Raw genomic sequence first — 19,344 nt, forward strand, 5'->3', positions numbered from 1 at the left:
TTATAGCCATCAACCTAAAATCAATGTTGCCTGAAGTACTGACTTCCTGCTGGATCTATTGAGTACATTCTTGACACTGGACATAGTCCTGAAATATTAAAAAAAATACTGTGGTCGTTTTTTTACTATAAACATGGTAAGGATATAACAGTTTTTAAGAACGACCTGCCGATTTTATTGTTTCCCTTTGATAACAAAAAGCCCATCTCACTCAGAAAATAAGCAGTCAATTACAGGGTTTCAAACACTTTGATCCTCTCTAAGTGGGTTTCCATTGGGTGCACAATTGGAATCTGTAATATTATCCACAGAGGAGGATTTAAATTAGGCCTTTGACAGGATAGTTTGATTGACGTATTTTTTTTAAATATTTCTTTTTATTAACGCAAGGCATCACAAATAAAATCACAATACAAAGGAAACACTTTCCCATCGCATTTACATCTTGTCAGGGAAGAAGGGGGGGGGGGGGAATAGGGAACAAGATACATATAACTCAAAAGATTCACGGGGATGGAGAAATATCAAACACAGAATCTCTGGGTGGCTCACAGATCTCCCCCCTGTTTTGGTTCCAAGATCCCCACACCGATGCCCACATTCGAGGTCGGCCTCTCGCTACATAAACAGTCTTTTTACAAAACATACACCAATCCATGTCTTCCTTCAATCCCTCGAGGGCTGGAGTATGCTCGGATCCCCAAAGCTGAGCTACATTTCTCTTCGCTATCATATAGCCCAGTGTGGTCTACTTCGTTTGCACCAAGGTAAGATCAGTGGGCTCCCAGACGTTACGGAGGCACCTTCTTGCCTCCGGCACCAATGCTAGCCCTAAAACCTCATGCATTGTGTCATGGATCTTACCCCAGTACTCTGCGATACATCGACATTCCCAAAGGGTATGGAGGAATGTGCCCATGAGACCACAACCCCTTCTACATAAACCTGCTTCAGACAGTCCCATCCTGACAAGGCGGGGTCCAGTGACATCGACTCTGTGCAATATCTTCAATTGCACAAGCCTCAATCGCGCCGGGATAGCGACCTCCCGTAGTGAGGTGCGAGCCGACTGCCAATCCTCATCGTCCAGCTCTAAGCCATCTCGCGTCCATTTATCCCTCAGATCTGTAAGAAGATCCATTCTATGATTAGTTAATTTTCTGTGTATCAGGGAAATAGTTTTCTCAGACAGATGACCATCTAAAACCCTATCCTTGAGGGGTGAAGCCTCCGGTAATTCTACCCCCGAAGGCAGAGCCGCCTTCAGTGCGTGCCGGATCCGCGCATAGCGGAAATATTCGGTTCTACTCAGCTCAAATTCTCCCTGCAGTTCCTCAAATGTCTTAATCTTCCCTTTCTTCCAAACGTGACCGATGGTAGAGATCCCTAGCAAATCCCATTTATCGAAACCTCTTGTATTCCACAATCTGCCCAGACTTTCCGAATCAAACAGTGGGGTAGCTAACGTCAACCGGTTTCTCCATCCCATTGAGCTGGTGGCATCATGCCAGACCCGCACTGTGTGTTGAGTCGGCCCTGTCAAATTCAGACTTGCCGGATTAGAGTACAATGCCCTATTATAACTGCCTCCCAAGAGGAGCCATCTATCCATCATGTATCCGGGATCGGACACTGACCTGTACGTACCCTGGTTTATGGCAGCCAGCTGGGAAGCCTAGTAATACCGTTTGATATCGGGGAGGGCCACACCCCCATCATACCACGGGAGCGTTAATTTTGTTCAAGCAATACGGGGTCTACCATCCCATAATAGGCTACGCTGTAGTCCCTCCAAATAACTGACCGGCACAACATCCAGGGTATTTTGGAGAGCATACAGAAACCGAGGCAGGGACATCATCTTAAAAAGGGCAGCAGGCCCCAACAGCGAGAGGGGAAGTTTCTTCCAACTAGCAGTGTCACTCCTGAGTCTCTGCAGAGGAGGAAGAAGATTCCTCGCATACCGAGCCGCTGGATCCAATGAAATTAAAATTCCCAAATACTTAAAACCTCCCGTATTAATCTGTATCGGGCAATTCCATGGAGGAACCGGGGCTTCTCCACTAAGAACGAACACGAGAGATTTCTCCCAGTTTATGGACAATCCTGAATTTCTACCAAAGGAGGCCAAAACATCACACACAACTATAAGGGATTTCCTAGGGGAGGTCAAATAGAGTAAAATGTCATCCGCATATAACAAGATTCGGTCCTCCCATTCCGCGGACCACCGAATACCACAGATGGAAGGTACCCAGCGAATCCTGGCTGCCAAGGGTTCCAGTGCCAACGAAAAAAGATGGGGATAGAGGGAACAACCATCGCTAGTTCCCCGAACAAGACGAAAAGACGCCGAAACCAGATTGTTTACCACTACCTGGGCAAGTGGTTCCATATATAACAAACGCACCCAACTAATGAAACCCGGCCCAAATCCGATTTTAGCCAGCACTGCCCACAGATACGGCCATTCTACAGTGTCAAAGGCCATTGTTGCGTTCAGCGAGGCTATTATGGCCAGCTCCTGTAGGGCATGCGCCCTAGCCATCACTCCATGCAACCTACGCAAATTTAGAGCCGTGTACCTGTGAGGAATAAAGCCTGACTGATCCGGGTGTACCAGTCCACTAATCACTTTAATAAGCCTATTAAAGAGACGTTTGGCAAGTATTTTGGGTTCCGCATTCAATAACGAGATGGGCCTATAAGAGGCACAGCTAGTTTTTGGTTATCCTTCTTTATGGATGACCACCACCGAGGCCACTCTCTGATCATAAGGCAGTATCCCCTTCTCACCGGCCTCCACAAACATAGCTTTAAGATGAGGAGCTAGCTTATCCGGTCTTAGCTTATACAACTCATTTGGGAGCCCATTGGGGCCCAATGCCTTACCTGAATTCAGGGATCGTATTGCTAAGGCTATTTCATCGGCTGTGAGATCACTATCCATAAATTCCCGGTCCTCCGCTGACAAACATGGGAGCTGGATATCTCGAAGCAACGAGTGGGAGTCCTCCTCCGGTCGATCCGAGACCGAGGTATACACAGTTTGGAAATATGCCGCAAAGCTATCTACAATATCCTGGGTGTATGTAAGCCTAACCCCTCAGCTGTCACCAGCTCTGGGACTACCTGATCCGCCCTATCCTTTTTTTCCAGCCGGGCAATGAGTTTCCCTGCCTTATCTCCGAGGTCATACAAACGGCCCTGCTGCTTCCTACTAAGGGCCCTGGCATTATCGTTGACAAGAGATCTATAGTCAAATTGTTTAAGAGTCAGAACATGCAGTCTGGCGCGTGTTACCTCCCGCTCCAGGTCCAACTACAGGTGACCTATCTCAGCCTCTGCTTCAAGAACATCTTTGTCCCTCTCTTTTTTCATCCCGGCTATCAACGACAGAGCTTGACCCCTAACAACAGTCGTGAAAGCTTCCCAGCGCGAAACAGAAGAGGACACCGATCCCACATTATCAAGGAAATAATGCTCTAGAGCCTTAACAAGATCCTTACATAATCTGGGGTTACGTATATACCATGGGTTAATAGGGGCAACCCTACCCGCCGAACACGACGCAACACAGAACCGAAAGCAGATTGGGGAATGATCAGAGATGACCCTAGCAAGATGAACCATCTCAGCAACATAAGATGTATGGGCCGCAGGCACTAAACAGTAATCTAAGCGGGAAAGACTACCATGGGCCCCAGAATGAAATGTGTATTGCCTCTGATCCAGGTTCAGCAGTCGCCAGCAATCCACCAACCCCATAGCATCAAGGAAGTCGGGCAACCATCTCTGAGCACGCCCCGTGTCACACTGGGGATGCCTATCTTGATTTCCAGAAACCACCGCATTAAAATCTCCCCCCAATACCAATAACCCCCTCGGCAGATCAACAAGAACCTTTCCCAAGTCAACAAAAGTAGCGACCTGCATACCCGGTGGAACATAGAGCGACACAAGGGCAAGGACCTGCCCCTCTCAACGACCCGTCACCCCAACATATCTGCCTATGTCATCCTCAATAAAAGAGTCAACAACCAACGGGAGTGCCCTTCTAATCAGGATACCGATCCCCCTGGAGCCTGAAGTGAATCTAACGTGGGCCACCAACCTGTACCCCATTCTATGCATCGTCCTACAGGAGCTACCCACCAAGTGTGTTTCCTGAAGCAAGACCACATCAGGCGCCCGACGTTTAAGATACTGCAAAACCACACTTCGTTTAATTTTATCCCCCAACCCATTCACATTGACACTCAATACCTTCATTTCCCTACCCCGCATCATCATACATCAAAAGGAAATGACAATCCTCCGATTGTTGCAACACATAAATGCTACATAATGAATCGATGCCTTGAACAAAAAACATAAAAACAATAAAATTATTAATTAAGGATGTTACACACAAAAATGCAAAAAAATCCCCCAATTCCCCTTCCCCCACCCCCACCAAGCACCCCTGCCTAACGCCTACGCGCATCCCCAACTAGCAGTGTGCCTGTCGCCCCTTTTTGCCCCAACACTAATCTACAACTACCTAGAGGTAGAAAATAGAGGAAGAACCCACTCAGCTCATCACCCACCCCGCCCCCTGCTCCATCACAGCTACCCTTTCTAAGTCAATGTAAGACTACACTTGTTCAGACATAGCTAATCAAGAGAGATGTCACGTATCCATACCATCCCCGGCAACAACAACCTGCCATTTAACACAGTGTAGTGTAGTTCCTATTATCCCAATAGGCTCTGCGCATTGGAATAATATCTTCAATAGTATAGACCTAGGACGGAGGTTAACTAGGTCTTCTACTGACGATATTAGACTTAAAGTTTTATGTTTGCCAGCTAGCTCAGAGTTCACTAGAAACTTTCTCGAATAGGCAAGGAGGATTCTAACCTCCCTGGATAGACAAGAAGGGATTTAGTTTCTGACAACCATAGAACATGACAACTTTGCTCTCCCCTAATCAAGAGTGTATCTCTAGAGTCGTGTGAAAACAAAAGACAACTTATTTTACTCAGTCAGTTCAGTGCATTCTTAGTTTCACCAGATTGTAGAGAAAAGGAAGAGACGGGCGTGTTCAATAAAAGATGGTATTTATTGATCAGTCTCTTTTCTCGTACAAGAGAAATGAATCTCTATTATTGCAATACTTATAGTTAAGTAAAGTGCATACAGTAAAGACAGAATTATAAAATAATACTGTAAAAGCATTGATATGGTTTCTGAGCCATATGATACTTTAAAATGGATAAAATAGATACATACATATATACATTTGACTAATCGTACTCAACTGGTGCTTCTAACCACGCCTACCCCAGTGTACCTGACCTAAGCCTAATACGTGGGCGGGAGTAGATAAGTAGCAGTTTAAGTTAAGTTTGTTTTGCCAAGGGACTGACTCAAGAATTCTCTGCAAGGGGTTATTCAGTTCTGTACCTGAGATCTAGAATGGTGGAGGGCTGGTATCTCTTATCCCAGGTCTTGATATTCCAGCTGCCTGCGAGGGCTGCTTGGAAGCGCCGGAGCTGGATTTCTCGGCAGGAGAAAGGCAGCGTTTCGTTCTCAGCGCGTCAGGAAGGCGGGGCAGCGCCTGTGGGCTTCGCTCTCTGCTGGGCTCCTCGGCAAGTCTCGCTGCTCCAATCTCGTCACCACTGCGTGTGTTTGCTTAAGGCAATGTCGGTAATATTTATACCTGAAAGGTGCCGAGATTGACGTAAGGATGGACATATATACGTCAATAGGGATGTCATACGAACGGGTTCGTTCGCACATTCTTTTACTGAAGTTCCCGGTGAAATCAAAACAATGGCTACGGGAATTTCCCAGGTCGCTGTAGGTTTGATTTGTTTTGAGAACTCCGTATTCCTTATCAGGGGCTGGAGGAATAGTGCTTGCCTAATTAGATGGCATGCGTTAGTACGTAATCAGATAATGCGCTTCTGTGCCGTGGTGTGGCTTAATCAGATAACGGTTTTTGCACCGTTGGATGGCTGCTAGTTAATTATTAACCAAACCAGGGTCAGGAATAGGGGAATCGATACAGTACCTATAGAAATACATCACAACAGGAACACTTTTACTCTTGGTTATTGATCTTCTGCTTCATCCCGGTTTTGATCCTCCTCGTCAGCTGCGACAACACTGTCCAACCAATCCGACACCTCCTCGGGATTGTCAAAGAACCAGGTCTTCCCCTTGAGCTCCACTCGGAGTCTGCTGGGAACATCATTGCATACTTTAGCCCCTTGTCCCTCAGTCTCCTCTTAACTGCTAGGAAATTCTGACGCTGTTTTTGAACCATCTGGGTAAAATCCGGAAAAAAGGAAAGGGTTGCATTTTTGTACTTCAAGGGGGGACCATTTCGTGCAGTTTGCAGGATCACGTCTCTGTCTTGAAAATTCATGACCCTTGCAGTCATGGGACGGGGTGGGGCCCCCGGTCGTGGTCTACCTCCCGGAACCCTATGCGCAAGCTCAACTATGAAGAAGTTCATGAGACCTTTAGGCTTAAGGTGATTAAGAACAAGAGTTTCGACAAACAGGTCTGGAGTCTGGTCATCTGACTTCTCGGGTATTGCAAGGATTCGGATGTTATTGCGTCTGACCCTCCCCTCGTAGTCGTCAAGCTTGCGACCCGTAAGAGTCTTAGAAGTCTGGAGGTCACGCACCTCTCGCTGCAATTCGCTCACATCATCGACTAAGCTATTGGTCTTAAGCTCGACTGATTTGACCTTCTCGTTGGTCTTTGCTATGTCCGCTCGAAGCAGACCCATCTCAATCGTGACCGGGTCCAGTTTGGAATATAAGGTCTCCATCTTCTGGCCCAACGTCTCCTGCACTCCGTTAATGGCGGCCATAAGATCTGCCAGCGTGGGCTCAGTAGGGGCGGTCCCGGTCTCTTCATTGACCTGCGCTGACTTCTTTAGCTCCACCCGTGACCCCTTTGGCAAGGTGTATCGGTCCAGTTTATTTGATTGGACGAGTCTAGAGCCTTTGGAGGAGCGTGGCGCAGGCTTATCCGAATCTGGTTTGGTTGCCATGTCGTCCTGTCCTCTCATAACAGGTCAGCGAGAATGAGCTTACAATTGCGCTCGGGCATACCACCAACTTCAATGACCATTCAGCGAGCCTCCCCTCGGCCGCAGGCCATCCCGCCATACGAAGCGCTCTCAGACCACTTCGCCTCACCCAGTTAACAAGTCCAGAGTGGAAGGGGTACATCAACATCTAATGCACTTCAGACTGGAAAATAAGGGTTCAGACCCACAGTTCAAAGTAGCACTGCTCATTTCACCAATACATCGCCCATGTCTGGCCCGCCTCCACCATCTCAAGTAGTAGAATGGGAGGATAGGGCCCCCGACAGAAGTGCAGAGTACAGCCATGGCACCTCCCTTCACCCAGCAGGGCACCAGCAGAACACTCGTGGGCAACTGTCTAAGTGAGGCGAAACCGTTCACCGTTTTCCAAAAATAAAATTCACCCCCTAATCAGCATTATAGCTCAATTACCTGTATCGGTGTGGGGTCAGCAGCCACCTTCGGCACTACCGCGGTCTACCACAACGCCGTTGTCATAAGCGCGGCTCATCGGCAGACCGAGAGTTCGCTGGAGAAGATATGCACAGCAAAGTATGAGGGGGCCAGTAGCTCTCCCACCCCGTCCACACAAAGCCGCCTCGCCAAATGCCCGCACTCCTCCTAACGAGGACGGACCTCCGTGCAGGGACTATACATCAAGGCAATGGCTCCGGGGCATCAATTCCACTTTTTGGGTCGGGCCGGCGGGTCTCGGCGGACGATGGTCTGTGTTGTGACACTCACGGGCGGCCTTCCAGAAACCATCGAGGTCCCGGCTTCAGAGCCAACCAGGACTCAAAATGCCGGGCGTTCTAACTCCGCAGCCAAAGCACAGAAAGGGTCCGGGATACCACCCAGGAGCTGCGCTCACACTCAGGTAACAGGGAGCGTGGCATGGGCACAGAATTACTTCAGGATAGGGACCCAAAGAGCGGTGATCGTCAGAGCCGAGTTTCTAGGCAGCCATCTCGGTTGCCTGCTTGGCTCCTCCGATTGACATTGTAAAGGACACTGGACTCCATCTGAACTGGGTAAAGTTCTTCCTGGATATTCCAATTAATTTAGGTGTCCCCTTTTCTAGCCACAGCAGTCAATGTAAAAAGTGTTCCTCAAGTGTCATCCTTGACACCACATCTGTTTAATAAAAAAGCTAATATACATGCTAGACTACTGATTAGGAAATTAGGCACAAGAGATTGCTGATTAGATAACTATACAGACGATTCTCAACTATGGCTCCACCAAGATGACACTGCAATCGCAAAACAGGAGTCAGAATGCTATGCATTTTTCAGGGAGTAGGAAGGGATCTAACCATCTGAAAAAAACACACAGTTAAACCAGAACGAGTAATTCTGAATCTCAAATTGAACTTCAGAAATGGGCTGCACTCATATTGCCAAGATTTTTGTTTAACGTCTTGGTGTTACTGTGGACATTCTTCATTACACCATAGATTGATCTGCAGTGTCTAAATGAATATATATGTTAAAAATGATTAGGACAATAACTTCAATTTTACCTCACAAAGAGCTAGAAATTGCACTAATATCTTCAAGGCTTGGTTATTTGGGCCTACCTAACAACATGATCCACAAGCTGCAAATGTTTCAAACAAGGTCACTCATTTAAAATGTAAAGTCTCTTGAAGCTCCCATGCCAACTGGCTGTTGAAGCAATGCCATTGATTACCTGTAAAACAAAAAGAAAATCAATGTAAAGCTTGCTGTTTAATCTTCAGGGCTTTCAAGGGCACAGCCCCACCTGGTTTAGCCAGGAGGATTATGCACTACACATGAGCTCACATTCTTCGGTCATCTTATTCTATCTAATCATAACAAGACATCAACAAAAGGTATGGGTGGACATAGCTATTCAGTGCAAATGCTATCTTTGCAAACTCAGACCATTAAGGAAAAATGTGAAAACAAAGTTCTTTAAAAAAGCTTAGCATTGCTAACATACCACTTGTCACTTATTTCTATTACAGCTCTATTCAGTTTCTACTCAGCCAAAAAAACATCTGTGAACAAGATTGATTGACATTACATATTTCTTTGTCATTCATTTCAATAATGATCTAACCAAGCAATAGGGATTGGGTTTTGAATGTGTTTTGAATGTGTTTTAAATGTGGAGTGCTAAACCTAGGTACAAAGTATTTCCTTCCTTGTGGCTGGATCCCTAGACCTCTTGTTTTTTGTTGCATGTCTATAGCAGACATGCTATTAATTCATTTTGCAGCAGTTGAGTCAGAGGTGGAATATACCCCGGTGTTACAGTCTCCCAATATTGATGATTTCTAGAGCTTTATGAAATGGTCACTGCGGTGAGTACTGTATCGCAATAAAGGAAAAAGAGAGAAGGCAGGGAGGCATTCCTCCCACTCGAATAGAACTAGGCTGACTATGGTGTGTACATGCATCAAGGATCTTCCCCCTCCCTAATTTCTCCCTCCTCTAAACTATGACTAGGCAATTGTCACTTTTGAGATAATGAAGTTCCTGGATCTTCCCCTGCTCCCTTTCCTGAACTGATATGTTTCATCTGTTGAACACCCATTCAGCCTTTCACAAGGCCTAAGCCTCCGTCTCTTTTTTCTGGAAATAGTATGAACACCTCATTGAGGTCAAATATAGGTGGAGCAGCTACTGGAAAGCTAACGCAAATTAGCCTCTAGGTGCTTGAAGCTGGGAAAATGTACCTTTCTGAAAATCAGTTTCCCAATCTATTCATTAAACATCTGACTTCACTGTTGAATTGGACTTTTTAAATTTAAAGTATATTGGAAACAAAATTATAGCATACATGGGGAGAAAAATAGTATACATTATAGAACAAAAATTACACTGTAATTAAAGGAAGGAGAGGGAGAAGGGAGAGGGGAGGAGGAAGGATGGGGGTATCATAATAAACAGTATCACATAAGAAATGTACCTGAATTATAAAATCCATTACATCAATAAGAAAACATTAATGAATTAACTATAATGTATAAATTCTAAAATTGTGAAAAATTTTAAATGCAAAGGGAGTAATACCAAAATCTGAAAATAAAGAGAAAAAGACAACAGAAGATTTATGGAGGTTTCCGAACTTCATCAGGGGTGGTAACCAAGGTGGCTGAAGATAAAGCTATGTCCGTTAGGTAGGTGGAAAGAATGAGCCATAAAAGATCCCTTTTAATGGACAGAGATATAGGAGTGACATTGCTCGTGTCTAATCTGTGATGAAAGCAAACAGCATTCCACCAAGCTTTTAAAGTAACGTTTTCAGCTTGTTTCCAATTTGAGGTTATTAAATGAAGGGCTATTGCTAATAATAAGTCGATCAAAGAGGGATTGGGAGTCGAATGTGGCCAGGAAGGCGGGAGGGAGCCTAAAAAGATTGTGGAAATAGAAAAGGGGATTCGGGTGTTAAAGTTTTATTAATTTTGGGACCAGACTAATTGCCAAAAACAGGAAAGAGAGGGAAAATCAAAAATCATATGTTTTAGATCGGCTGAGGGACCTTTACATGACCAGCAATATGAGGACAAATCAGTGGAAAAAGAGGCCAATTTGACTTGGGTGAACAGGAGGCGTTTGTAGATAAAGTAAATAGTCTGAGATATGTTAGCTGCTCTTGACGTTTTATTCATTTTTTACCATAATTTGTCCGAAAAGAGTGCAGACCAACATTCTGAAAGATCTATTTCCCAGGCCAATTCAGATTTCACTTTAACCCTATCCGAGGAAAAGAATACATTCCTATATAGAGAAGAAGCTGATGAAGTAACAGATAATAGGGGGAAGAGTTTAGAGCATCTGGTAGGAATGTTAGGGTGAGGTGGTAAGAGAAGGAGGTATTGTGAAAGAGGAGTGAGTTATATTGAGATTTACAAGAAGAAGGTAAAGAGAATTTTAATTGAAGATCTGCAAAGGATAAAGGAGTATTCTTAAATATCAATTGTGAAATCCATAGTAAACCTTTGAGCCTCCTAGTTTTACAATAAATAGTATGGCCTTTGACGCGTAATAAGTGATTGTTCCAGATAGGTTGTCGCTCTAACGAGATAGAAGGATAGGAGGATGGAAGAAGAGGAATCAAAATCTTACGAGTATGGGAGATTACGAAGAGATATTAGTAGTAAAAGCAAAAGCTTCATTAAAATGAAAAGGGGCTATAAAATGTTTTTCAATATTTAACCAGAGAGGAGGTTACACACAATGATCTAGAGAAATCCAACGAGAGGACTGCCTCAGAAAAAAAGCATAATGATATGATTTAAAGTCAGGAAATTTGAGACCACCAGAAGTTTTATCAGCTTTGAGAGCACTAAGAACTATTCGAGGAGCTTTATTTTTCCAAAGGAATTTGTTTATTATAGAATCAAGTTTTTTTTAAATAAAAATTAGGAATGTGTACTGGAATCATAGACAATAGGTAGAGAATAAGTGGGGAGAGCATAATTTTAATAGAATCTAAACGACCCCACAAAGAGAGGAAAAGTGGATGCCATCATTCAATAGATTAAGATAAAGTTTTAGAGAGATTGTCAAAGTTTCCTTCTAACGTTTCTGGAATAGTGGGGAAAAACCATAAACCTAAACACTTAATTTTAGAAGTTTTCCAAGAGAAACCAGTAGAGATAAAACCCTGTTTCAAACAGAGAACATTTAAAGGGAGAACCTCACATTTATCCGAATTAAGGCGATAACTGGACAACTTGGAGAAAGTATCAACTTGAGAAAGGAACCCCAGAAGAGAAGTAGATGGATTTGAACAGTATAAAAGGATATCGTCAGCATAAACAGCCATTTTAACCTGGGTAGCGTCAATGTTAAAACCAGTAATTCTGTCATCTAATCTAATTTTCGTAAGAAAGGGTTTTAAAGCAATTATAAATAGAAGAGGGGATAAAGGGCAGCCTTGACAGATACCTCTGAAAAGAGGAAAATAATCATAGAATTTCCCATTAACAAGAATAGAATCTTTGGGGCCAGAGTATAAGAGTGAGATAAGAGAAATTAATTTAGCAGGGAGTACAATACATTTAAGTGCTTGAAACATAAAATCCCATCCAATCTTGTCAAATGCTTTCTCAGCATCCAGTGCTATTGCAGCAATGGGATATTGTAGGGAGGGAGCTTTACTTAGAATATTAAAGAAAACCCTGGAGTTGTCTGAAGATAAGTGAACTTTGACGAAACCGGATTGTTCCGTGCCAATAATATTGCGTAAAATGGGATCAATACGAAGAGCGAGGATTTTTGCTAAAATTTTATAATCTAGATTATCTAAGGAAATTGGACGGTAATTTTTACAAAAAGAATGATCTTTATTTTCTTTGGGAATTAAACAGATAACAGCTTCTTGAAAAGAACCTGAGGAAGAACCCTCTGTAAAAAAGAATTCATAAAGTAGTAAGATGTGAGGAAGTAATAAAGACGCAAAATGGGTATAAAATTCCATGGTAAAACCATCAGGACCAGGTGCTTTTCCCTTTTTCAAAACTGATACAGCATGTTTAATTTCGGATAAGGTGATGTCCAAGTCAAGGGAAGAAAAGTCAGTTTCAGGAGCAGGAGGAGAATGAATTGATTGAAAGAAAGAGGAGAGATCATCAAGAGAGGGTTGTTGCTCCGGCGGATATACATTTTTATAGAAAGAGACAAATTCATTGAAAATATCAGTGTCTTTAAAAAACGAATCACCAATATTGTTAAGAATGGACTCAATTTTAGTCTGCTCTCGACGAACCTTTAAATAATTGGCAAGAAGTTTACCCATTTTATTCTGGCCCGTAATATCTACCACTGCATTTCAAGAGATAAGAGGTTGCGGCTTCCGTAGAAGATTTATTAAAATATATTTTTGCCTCAATAAGCTGTTTTAGGGATGTTTCCGAATTTGAGCGATAAAAGCTATATTCAAGTTCTTTAATTTTGGTTAACTGCTAGGCAGTTTTCGCTGCAAAAAATGTCTTCTTCCTTGAAACAAAGTCTATGATAAACCCTCTAGCTGCTGCCTTAAAAGAGTCTCAAATCATTAACGGGGAAGAATCTGGGGTGGAATTAATAGAAATGAATTCAGAGGCAGAAGAGGTGACTTGGCCTGTGAAATTGGGATCTGAAAGTAAAGCTTTATTAAAACGCCACCAACAGCATGAGGGGAGAAAGGAAGCAAATCAAAATCAACAAAAACAGGAGCATGATCAGAAATTAGGATATAGCCAATCTCAGCATGCGAGACAGATTGAGACAAGGGTTTACTAAGAAAAAGATAATCTATTCTGGATTGGGAGTTATGAGGGGGAGAGCAGAGGGTATATTCCTGGAGATCCGGATTACATAGCCGCCAAATGTCAATTAAAGCTTTACGGCGTATGGCAGAGGTAAATTGTGAGTGCATCTTGGTGTTGGAGAATTTCACAGAGGAGTGTCTATCCAAAATGGGGTCCATAATTTGGTCACAGTCACCTCCAAGAATAACATAATCCTCATCAAACATAAGAAGTTTAACAGAAGTTTGATTCCAAAACTTCTAATCAATGTTAACTGGTGCATAAATGTTAAACAGTACTAAGGGGATGCGATCTATAAGTAGTTTGACAATAACCCAATGACCATCCGGATCAGTCTCTTGATGTACTACTGAAGGCTGATGCTTCTTATGACATAAAATAGAAGAGCCATTTTTCTTTCCTAAAGCAGGGGAAGAAAAAACAAGCCCAACCCAACCTCTCTTCAGTTTGGCTGCTTCATCTTCTGATAAATGGAATTCTTGGATAAAAGCAATATCAGTATTTAATCTAGCTAAATGGGTTAATACACGTTGTCTTTTTATAGGATGATTAACTCCCTTAACATTCCAGGTTACAACTCTAAAGGTAAACTATTAAAAACAAACATATTCAAATGTTATAAAAACAGTAAAGTGAGTGTCTATCAATATGAACACAAACAGACATTATGCAAATAGAACAAAAATTCAGGAAACTGTGACTTGAGGAAAAAAGGATAGAGAATAGATGAAAAATTCAGGAGAGAGAAGAGGAAGGAAACAAGTAAAAGAAGAGCACTGAAAAAATAGAGGAATAAAGGGAGAAAGAGAGAAGTGAAAGGGATAGGAAGGGAAAAAGCTGAGAAAAGGAGAAACAGGAAACATGAACACAATGAAAATCGAATAATAAAAGACGAAAAAGGATATAAAAAAGACATACCACAGGACAACAATAAGACTGGGGATGGTGGAACCACCGGACATGGGATTCCATCGAAACGTGGCAAAAGGAGAAAGACCTTCAGGTATAACATAAAGGACATATAAAACGATCAAGGGACCACAAAACCTGCATCTAAAAGAAAGAAACTGGAAAGAAAAAAATTATTAATGACTAATATAGTAACAAAAAACAGAACCAGAACTTGGAATACATTAAACATCAGGTAAAATAAAAGAGCAGGTATTTTGACATAACAACTCAACCATAAGCATAAGCAGAGACATTTATGGACAATAATTATGCATGAGGGATGTCCATAGATTCAGATCTGCAGGAGTCTAGAAATTGTTGAAGAAGCATCGGATCCTCATAAGTCGTCGTCTTGTTGTAAGTCACTTTAAAGAGACAAGGATGGAACAAGCCATAGCGTGCATTCAAGGAACGTAGAGCAGGTCTCATCTCTAGGAACTTTTTGAGACGGTCTGCTGTGATTTTGGCATAATCTTGAGCAATGACAAGATTGGAACCATTCCAGGTAATTTTCCCATTCCGCTTGGCAGCATGTAAAACTTTGAGTAGCTCTGTGTATTCCAAAAAGTATAGGATAACACCTCTAGGTTTTACTGAAGAAGAAGAGGAGGAGCGGGAAATGGAACCTAAGCAATGAGCTTGTTGGATGTTTAAAGGAGGAGAAGTAGGGAGACCAAGAAGAGTGGGCAGGAAGGATTGGAGAAACGAGATGGGATTGAATCCTTCAAGGCCTTCCGCAAGACCGTAAATGCGTAGGTTTTTACGCCTGTTTTGGTTTTCTGAATTTTCAACTTGCTGCTTAAGATAAGTAATCTCCTCATGCATTGAGGGAACTTGGTCAATGACCGGTTGAGCTGAGACAAAACATTCTTCAAGAATCTCCAACCTCCTCTCAGTGTGAGACCAGTTGTCTTCAAGGCTTTGAAGTCGAGAATGTGTTTCCGTCATGTAGGGCTTGAGTGAACGAATTTCCTCCAGTAAAAGTTCCATAGGGATGGAGGAGGACGAGCTGGTGGGATATGGAGGATTCGCCTTGACTCTTTTTCCTGAAGTAGAAGCAGCCGAAGAGGGAGTTTTAGTAGACGGTTTTGAGGATGGACGAGAGGTATGAGGAGAGGTGCATTTGACGACAGATGCATCGCTTGTAGAGTCATCCATAGTATCCTGCAGAACACTAAATGGATTGTTGTCTTCCAGAGATAGTTTGAGTACATTTTTTTGTTGAGAAGAGTTCCGGTTAGAGCGTGACGTCGCCATGGAAAACTGGAAATAGAATAAGAATACAAGTTCATAAAACTCAAGATAACAATTGGGGAGAGTTCAACAAAAATGTGTTATGTTTAAATTGCGATTTCCAAAAGACGTAGCTGAAGAGGAGGAAATGAAAAATAGCACACCAGTAGTGTAAAAAATCACTGTAGTAAGTAAGTTAGAGTACAACAATGAGCTGCAGAAAAATGAAAATATCCAAGAAAGAAGAAATTCTCTGTAGCCACTAGTCAAAATGAATAAAGTTCCAGGATTGAGGTATTTTTTGAGAAAAAATACTGCATCTCATGATGGTAGCATGGAAGTCAAAAGGAGGAGTCTGCTATTAACCAAAGTAAAGGAGACCGCATAGTACTGCAACACAGCATGAGTGACAAGAAGTTGAAGCATTAAACTGAATATGCTGTGAAGAGCGTTTAATTGGTCAAAAATGGATATTTCCTCATGGTTGAGAGAATCGCACACCAATGTGAGAAGACTGAGGAGACATTCAAAATGGCAAGCACAGCACAACACAGTTCGTCATTACTTTGCACCCTGCAGTGCTGTGGAAATTTCTGCAAAAGTGAACTGAAATTCGCTGAGAAAAAAGAAGCCTTATAGGCATATAAACGTGGTTTATGTGCATAGGAAGGGTATTCTGAGGCAGAGTTCGTCGCGGTGTGGGAGAGGGCCGGAGGAGGAGTCAAAATGGCGGACGCGCCTCAAGCGCGATCTGACGATACTCAGATGAGGCAAAAAAGCATTTTCAGCTCACCCTGCATCTTCAAAAAGACATCACCCGTTGCCGCCGGTATTGCGCTCTGCAGGTCGGAGGTGCGTTGAATTGACCTGGAGAGTCTCCCGTCGCTTCACGTCTCGACGGAGCTCCACAGGTCCGCGGCCATCTTCTCCGGCACCGTAGCCACACCCCTGGTCTTTTAATACATATTAAAAATAGTGGTTGAGAGAAATCTGTAGCTGGTCCCAATCTCAAGATAGCAAAATTAATATTTAAGATCCTTTCCTATTTTTATCTATGGGCCCGTCAGAGCCTTCACAGTGAAAATAGAATTGAGTGCTAGTGTCAGTAGAAACATATTAACTTTATATTTCCATAGTATCCTACTTGTAGATACTAAGAACGCTACCTTCTAGGCTACAGGGCCTACATGTGGATTTTAAAGGCAGAACCTTCTCCTCTCCAAAGAGTTATGATAGGTCAGACTGCAGGTTTAACCAGCAGCAATCAGGCTGCAATGAGAGGCCTGACCCCATATTACCCTTGCGTTTAAATCCATGCAATTTTTCAGGTAATGGGTGGCAGCCTGTAACAACAAGCTTTATTTGTTTTTATAAAAATTGTAGAATTATAAAAGCAAAGACATGCAAAGCCATATATCATGTTTAAAACACCAAAGATGATTAAATCTATCAAACATAAAAGAAATTTCAATAACAAAATGCTTATAACATTTTTAAAAGCACTACAAAAAATATAAAAAAGTTACAATTTAATAACATTTCATGGATAATCAATCAACATCCCGCACACACTTATAACATCGGAATATGATATGCAGTTACTTCTCCACTATTTTTCTCAGTCTAATAGCTCGATTGATGAATTTATAAACCATCAAAGAGGTGTATTGAGATGACAGCAGTTGTAGTTGTTGCAGAGCGGGCCAACATTCCTTAACTTTGAGGGCCCCAAAGAGTGGAAGTAAAAATGCCTCCCTAGAGTAACACATAACTTGCAATAAAAACAAGAAATTAAGTTTTGTGGCCAGAGCTTGAGTTACAAGGATATGGCGTGAGCTTGGATCCATAAAAGTTTTGCTAGGATACAAGACCAGGAAGTGCACTATATTAAATCGTACCAACCCAAACAAAATCACTGTGAGTGCTGTAAAGGAAAAAATAGATAAATGTTCCATCTGTTCCGTAGTGACTAGTGGGATCCAGTCGGACAATTTTTGCTCCCCCAACTCCCTGGCTTGCTTTTGTTGCCTGAAAAATCTATCTTTAATTGTTGTTTAGAGAAAGATATAATATCTTGTAAACTATCAAAGGATCAGCTCTCCCTAGCTAGGCAAATTTGCCTTTCACACAAATTAACCAGGGTATAAATTGGGTATTATCTAAACTTAGACAATCTTTTATAACCTCTTGTTATAAGGCCATTTAATCTTTTGCCCACACCCAGTGTCAGAGCTTAAGTGGTGCCAGCTTAATCTGGTCTTCTAGGTTTAACAGGCCTAGTTCCATTTGACAAAGGAATGATGGCAAGGATTTAGGGACAGACAAAAGCTTTGTGACAAACATATTTTAATTCGCCTAAAGGAGGGCAGTGTCACACTAATCCACACCCCAGCGCCATACACCATAGCAGAGCAACACCAAGCTATAAAGATTATTCTTATGGCTTCCATCAGCTTGCACCCAAGCGCATTCCTGTGAAAAACGCAGCAACTGCTTTGAAAGGGGATTAGAGATCTCCTTGCAAGGGGATGTCTGGAAGCGTCCATGGGACCCCCGTACCTCCTCCAGAGGTCTATTCCAGTAAATATTCAAGTAAGCATGTACCATAAACTGTATTTCCCATAATGCTAAGGGGCTGTGCTGGGATGTGAAGCGGTCTGCTCCAACCCCTTTCAGTTTGAAAAGACATTTTTAGAATGTTTTGAATGATGGCTTGCTTAAATTGTATGATTATTTTGGGGACAGTAGTTATTTGTTTTATGGTTCAAGAGGTCATAGTAAGCATTGCTTTGTTAATTTGGCAGTAGGGCATATATAAAATACAAATGTTTTGTTTTGACATACACCATTTAGAGTATATAGCCGAGTGAAACGTTTCGGACATATTTTGAAGGGATCACTGAAATATTATCGACGGCCAAAATATCGAGTTGCCAAAATATCGTTGACTAATTATCGACTACAAAAATATCGAGTGTATATACTTATTTAACTAACTACAAAAATATCGAGTAAATAATATCGAGTCTATAAAATATCGACTTCAATAATATAGACAAACAATATATCGACTACAAATATATCGTTTGTAAGCTAAATAACCCTAACACTACAAAAATATCGACTTTCAATATATAGACTACTAAAATATCGTTTTTGTGATTTATCGACTTCGGATTATACACATATTGGGGTCGATTAGGAACGCGGACGGACTTGCGTCCGTCCGCGACCCCAGAGCAGGAGGGAACCTCCGCATGGCATGCGGAGTTCCCTCCTGTGCAATTAGGATGTGACCGCAAGGGTTGCGGTCACATCCTCTATTTTTAACATTGCGGCGGGTGGAGCTTCAAGCTGCACCCGCCGCAATGTTAAAAATGCACGCATTGCATTTGCATGCAGTAAGAGGCAGGCACCGAGCGGTGCCTGCCGCTTTCTGCATGCAAATGCAGGGGGGTACCATAGGTACCCCCCATGTGCACCCCCCACCCCCCCTTCACCTAGGGGACCCGCAACGGGCCCCGCAGTGAAGTTCCGTATGTTTTTCCACGGCGGAAAACCCGCCGCGGAAAAGCATACTTTACAGGCCATCCTAATATGGTGGACGGTGTCTGACAGACACCATCACCATATTAGAGCTTTTCCGCCGCGGTTGTAAGCCAGCCGCGGCGGAAAAGCTGCGGACGGAAACCAGGACCCACCAGCCATCCTAATGTGGCGGTGGGTCTTTGGTCAGTCCGCTGAGGTTTTTCCGCATCCTCTGGGACGGCGGTGCCTTCCGCC

The sequence above is a fragment of the Lissotriton helveticus genome, chromosome 6 (assembly GCF_964261635.1).
Source record: "Lissotriton helveticus chromosome 6, aLisHel1.1, whole genome shotgun sequence".
In the NCBI taxonomy this organism is placed as follows: Eukaryota; Metazoa; Chordata; class Amphibia; order Caudata; family Salamandridae; genus Lissotriton; species Lissotriton helveticus.